Here is a 6,875-nt window from a genome sequence, read left to right as displayed (position 1 = left end):
CAGCCTTCTCAGTCGGTAGAGCATGGGAAGCTGAAAAGTCCTTGGCTAGTGTAAGCATTACCTAGCAACAACTAAACATCCGTGCGTTATCAACTTTGTTCTCATCCTAAATCCACTGTACCAGCTACTAGAAAGGAAATTAACTCTATCCCTGCCGAAACCAGGACAAGAGGAGGCAAGAACTCTGTTTGCATGGCTCTACAGGAGATGTCTGGGGAGCAGCCCAGCACAACACAGCTCACTTCTTGATTTGCCAAGTGCTCATCCCCTTCTCTGCCTGCCCTCAGCTTGCCTCCTCGTCAACTCTGGCCATGCATGACCCTCTATCTATTTTCCCACTGTTGCATTAAGCCCACAAATGAGTTCAGACACATGAAGTCCTGCTCGCTCTGAATCTTCTGCCCGTGGAGGCACTCTGAAGAGAAAGTACCTCTGGTCTTGGTGATGGCAAAGGAACCTTCAAATATTTAGATGTACCCTCTGAGCTGATTCAGCCCCAGATTGTACAAGGCAAATTTTGTACATGACAAATCACTTGGGAGCCCTTTCCAGGGCTGAGGGATATGATGTGGATTTCCCATCCTCTGATTGCAAAACTGGAAATTAGTATCTAGGTTTTCACCTCGTGTTGTTAGGATTATACATTTCGCAGTTAACCCTGAAACCTATGAGATGTTTCACTGTTGACTGAAGTTTGTGTCTGCAGGGATATAAAATGACAACTTTTCAGGCTCCTTCCAGCACCTAAGACTCCAGCTATGCCATATATAACTGCCACAATGTGAGTTTTCTCCCTTTACACAATGTTTATATGTTGTTGGCACAAAAACTACTAGCCCTTCAGACACTGAAAATGAGAAACAAATGGAAGGGAATATAAGAGACACAAAGATTATTTAGGCAATTGTCTCAAATATGGTGGTTTTAATGATACATTTTTGATAATTAGAATAATGTTGAGAAAATGGGTAAAAAAGGGCTGGACTCAGAAGAAAAATTTAGGTCCATCATGAAATAAAGTTCATGGAAACTGTGTGTGTTTTATTACAAAAAATACCATCTGAAGTGAAAATGAAGACTCTGAATCAGAAATTCAGATGTTTGGAGCTTCATTGTAAAAAACTCAGCAGTCCCCATAGGGTCCCAAATTCATTGAAGGGACAGCTGTCTATGCAGGAAATACAGACAAATGGAGACCGTGCAATGGAGGGTGCCATCAGATCCTGCAGAGAAAAGACATCAAACAGCCAGAAAAGTTAAAGCATCCTCAAGCGACATTCTTTGACAAAGGGAAAAAAAAAGGGATAGTGAAAGACTTTGCTAGATGAGAAAATAAATTGTTCTACTTAATTCCATGAAATGTTTGCGGATTCAACCTGTAGAAAAGATAAAATAAGGTGTGGAGAACCTGAAAGAAACAGGGCTCTGTAAGAGGAAGAAAGACCAAACTCCCCCCGCAAAACAAACACACAAAGCAATTTTTCTAACTGGGGAGAGAATAAAATTCGCTTTGACCTTTTCCTCACCACTCAGACACAATAGCAATAGCTGCTGTATATAAACCTTAGATGTTCTTCAGCTGCGCTCAACCAAAGGATATTTATTTTAACTCAGAAAGGCTAGTGGTGAAAGAAGTTGGGGGATATTTTATTTACACAGTGATAAATTAACCTATGGATCACTTCTCTAAGGGTAGCTCTAGGAATGACTAGGATGCAGAGGGATTCAGATGGACTTTTTGACCTCCTTTGTTAAAGCTCCCTCCATGGTATTTGCTGGGCTTTTTCAAAGCTAAAAGGTTGGAGGACACAAAGCTTTATTCTCACATTTTAGTCTTGAGGCTAGAGAAGCTTCTGCATTTATGCCCTAGCAATGTTTGCCTCCAGTAAATCTGAAGTATGCTGGGCAGCTGTGGAAGGAGGGAGAAAAACAAAAAAGCCTTGTGTCTGAAACATTTGTGTTTGTGTGCATCCTACCCTGTACAGCTGGTCTGACTCAGCTCTGAGAAGATGCTGTGCAGCTGTTTCTCTGGAGCAATACCTGTGGGCAAACAGCAGCAGAGTCCAACGTCTATGTACATCTTCCTGATCTCCAGAGTTCATTTTGTCCCTACTCTGTCATCTTTAATCACGAAGCATTAGGCTTTTTCTTACTGGATGTTCATGTGCATATGTTCAGAACTTACAGGGCCAATCAACCATTGTTCCAGTTTTCCTATTGATGTTTTTCTTGCAAATCAGAGCCCAGGGACTTGCCACAAGGCCAAATCCCATCTTTTCAAAATTGATTACTTCTTTGCTGGGACACTGTTTACTCTACTGCAATTGTCTAAGACTGGGTTCGGCTGGTGCAAACCGACTTCATCTCTTCTGTGAAGCTAAGGCAGGATTTAGCCTGTGTACTGTACAGCTCTGGCAAGTCAAGGCAGATGAGGTGCCCCCTCTGGGGCAACTCTGCTGCTGCTGCTGCCTAGAGAAAGTGGCCCCAAGTCCAAAGTGGCAGTAACAGCTTGAAGGAGGCTCTAGAGACTAAACCATCTCATGCCAGCTCTGATGAGCTCATTCAGCAGGAAAGGCAGGGAATAAAGCAAAACAAAACAAAATAAGCATGCATTCCCGAAGATGGGACCACCAGGCAGCTAGGCACCAAGATACCATGCAAATGGGAATAATTAAGCACTGGAACAGAATAGTGGAGATATAACTGGAATTATCAAAGGAATTTTTTGAGGAAAAATGAATGAATCCCCAGTGCCTTGAGATTTGCTGTTCCAAAGCAAAGCAATAATCCCCACAGAATAAATGGGGCTAGCCCTAAGGTAGAACGGTGTAACGGTAAAATATTTCTCATGCTAGAAGGTTCCAAAACATGTAAGGTAATCAGTTTTTAAATGGTTCAAGTGTGAAAAAGAAAAGCCTTACGGCAAATGAACCTTGAGAGGAAGAGCAGCAGAACCCAATTGGCTCCATGGAAGTAGGAGACACTACTGTGTCTACACCGAGTCATTAGGATCCCAGTGGGGCATGCAGCAATCTCAAATGGCAGTTGATCTCCCACGTTTTTACCTCCTGATGTTGTCCACTTCTAGGAAGGAGTGAATCCAATGGCTGTGCGAAGTTGTGCATCTCTGTGCATCTTTCACACACACGTGTGTGCACACATAGAGTCTGTTTATACAAAATTTAGACATATTGTGCATCCCAGAGCTTTTTATGAAGATTCATATCAAAAGGGAAGTAGAGATGAAGCATCATAGGAAGGTCATTGCTGTGCGTGTGTGGAGAAGAGTGGTCGGGAACTCTGTTTGCCAGGCACAGCCGCAGACAGCCTCTGCCTATCACACGTGGTAAGGCGAGAGACAAATAATATAAGCTCCTTTCACCTTTCAAAAGAACATTGTGATTGCTTTTTTAGTTAGATTATTCCACAGTCTTTGTACTTGTAAGGAATGCTTTTCTAATGAGGCAAGAAAGGTCAAAAGAAATTAATAGCCAAGATAACAGTTATCAGATACAAATAAAGCAGCTTATAACGCTTGCAATACACCGCAATCTGCAACAGATAAAGGAGTCAAAATCCAAAGGAGGGTTCAAAGGGAAGCTGATATTGGGAATATTTACACTCTAAGTTCTCTTTTTAAGCAGATGACTGGGCCGCAGTTGCTGTTTGCAGTTGTCGCTGCTGAAGCCAGTGTTGCCACTGAAGCTTAGAGTAAGGACCTCACTCACCCAGCACGGCTCAGCCTCTCCCATTCGGTGGCTCAGATCCCACAAGCCTATGTGCATGGCCTCATACAACAGGGACCACGTTTTTATCCTGTAAGTAAGTGATACCACAGTGCCAGCAAACACTGGGTAAGAGGTACACTACTGTCCTGGTTTCGGCAGGGATAGAGTTAATTTCCTTCCTAGTAGCTGGTACAGTGCTGTGTTTTGGATTTAGGGTGAGAACAATGTTGATAATACACCGATGTTTTAGTTTGGCCTAGGTACTTGCCCATCTTGTCCCACACACCCTGCCACTTATAATTATTCAGCCTTGGGGCAGATCTCTGGATGATATTCTTAAATTGCTTACCAACTTTAGACAAAACCGAAACAATATTCCCAAGAAGTATTAATAGAAGTATCTTAACTGCCCAAGGATGTTCAAAATACTGAAAAATTACTGTAATGAAGGAGGAAACATTATAGAAGAAGGCAGTGACCCTGCCATTCTGTATTTCCTCCGTAAAAAAACTCTCAGAAAAGTTACTGCAATTGCTAGTTGTCTCCACGAAACGGTCTCCGTGGTACAGTAACGGCTTCATGAATTTGCGTGTCATCCTTGCGCAGGGGCCAGGACCACGACAACTACAAAGCTCTCCCTTGCCCACACTGTTGCTTTCCTGTTCCTCCCAGGACCCTGCTGCATCTAAACCCTGGAGACAGCTACATCACTACTTGTTTGCCTTTCTAATTCTCCAGACACCTAGATTCCTGTTTGTGAGTCTCCCAAAATGTCAAAGTGGCTCCTACCTTATGTGTTTGTGACCCAAAAGTAATTTTACTAGGCTTGCCTAAATCCCCTTGGGAACCTCTTTCAGTAAGGTACAGATCACGTGTGTAGTAAGATATATGCCACGCACAGAGACATGCACACCCCTAAGCCTCTTGAGAGGTGCCTCTGGAGCTTGGATATGAAGAAGCTGAAGGCAAAAGCCGAACCTCTGCGAGGGGTGAGTTTCAGGTACAAGTCTGCTCTCAGCTCTTCCTGCTGATTAGATGCTATCCCAGATGATGGGGTTTCATATTAATAGTTTTCAGGATCCTAATCTCCTCCATGAATGCCATACGTGTCTTAGGAGCTAAAATTCGCATTCCAAACAAGGAGCCAGACAACCAGAAATGTAATTGCTACAGGACCTGATTTCCATTGCTGAAGTCCTCATGGGAGCTTGGTCTCACAAGCCATGCTTTAGCAAAAGGTCTTTGAAGTGCCAGTGTCATTGCTGTCACTTTTGCAAAACCTTAGCTCTCCACTAGTCCTATGAGTTTTAAAACCATCTAGCAAAATCGGTGATGTACATGTACCAGCATAACTTCTGCTCTAATTGGTTTAGCTTGTTTCCATACAGATATTAAATTTCTTTCACAATCACTTCTCTTCACTGACGAATATTGTTCCACAGTAGATCATTCATTCTCAGCTGCACACACTTCCAGACTCCTCTCAGACATGTTCTATTGGCTGGATTGGGTTTTTTCCTTATATTTCAGTCCTGAGCTTTAGGATCATTAAACATTTCCATGACCACATCTGACGAATATTGTTCCACAGTAGATCATTCATTCTCAGCTGCACACACTTCCAGACTCCTCTCAGACATGTTCTATTGGCTGGATTGGGTTTTTTCCTTATATTTCAGTCCTGAGCTTTAGGATCATTAAACATTTCCAGTGACCACATGATGCCTTTTTTTTTTTTTAACAGATAGTTTATTTGCAACAGTAATGTGAGATATAGCAGAATACAAGTGGGAACCAGATAATAATGTATTATTTTATAGTGTATATTTCAGTAGATTATTCCAAATGTTACATATGAAAATTTTAAGTCCTATAACATTAGTTCTGATATCATGGTAACTAAACATTTCAACAATAAGCAGTCTTGTGGAAAAATTCACGTACATAGTTTGCTTTACCTCATTTGTCCTAAATTACAGACTGCATCAGTATGATTCAGATCATGTAAGCGGGTAACAAATAGTTCAGTCTATATTTGCATCTTGTTTATTCAGTAAGTCCTTGAGAAACTCAGACACACACAGATTGATTTGAGATACAAAAAATTATGCATGATGTTTTCATCTCTCACCTTGCAAAGAGACGTTCACAATGTAAATTCTCACATATTTTATTTAGATTAAAAATATTGGATGGTGTGTAATATCCTGAATGTGTTACACAGACTGCAGATAAAATGTTGCAGAGCACAGCAGCAACTGCTTTGCCACCAAGCACTAGAAAGGTGGAAATCTGAAGGCCATCTAGCTTTCTAAGCAGATACTGTAGCAATTATTAATAATCAGAAATAAAACACATTTTGAAAAGCTCATACGCAAATACATGTGACAAGCCTAAACACTGCATGAGATGAGTCTTGCTCCTGCTTATACTGAATGAATGAAAGATACACAGCTCCCAAATACTTCAACAGGAGAAGGGTTATGATGACCACTCAAATGGTGCAGAGTTTCTTTTTTCTTTTTTCCCGGAGAATAGTTAGAATTTGGCTGATAAACTCCTCAGAGTTCATGCAACCCAAAACGTATTTGTGTGTCTCAGGGTAACCACCCTTAGCTTCCATCCTTTCTTTTCTGAAATCCGGTGATTAAATATTTTGAATGTGTTTGTTAAAGTGCAAATATAATGTTGGAAACAATCGTGCCATCAGGGAGGAGTGAGACTCATTCATGCTTTTTTTAGGACCCCAGAATGACGACATGCCTGGCAGACTTCCTGCGATATCCATCCACCATCATAAACAAAAGACCTTTACTGTTTCCCACCCCAACCAATAAATACTTTAAGAGGACACCACGTTATGTTATGAAGTGCAATTTAAGAGCTGAAGGCCTTTAGAACATAAATCTCAAACAGTATTAAAGTACGTATTTTAAAATCATATTAAGGCAGAAGTATTTCCAATCCATAAAAAGGTCACGCTAGTCTATTATTTAACCAAATGTGACTATTGTAGAGTGATGATACCACTGCAAAACAACTTAAAGAAGCACACATCCCTGCAGGTCAAAGCTAAATCAGGTCTTAAGGGTGACGTTCCCTTACATGGATGGTGATCTCTTGTAGTGGGGCAGAACTGGCTGGGAC

Source organism: Aptenodytes forsteri, unplaced genomic scaffold (assembly GCF_000699145.1).
Source record: "Aptenodytes forsteri isolate BGI_AS27 unplaced genomic scaffold, ASM69914v1 Scaffold23, whole genome shotgun sequence".
Taxonomy (NCBI): Eukaryota; Metazoa; Chordata; class Aves; order Sphenisciformes; family Spheniscidae; genus Aptenodytes; species Aptenodytes forsteri.
The sequence above is the reverse complement of the archived record's forward strand: the minus strand, read 5'-3'. Positions refer to the sequence as shown.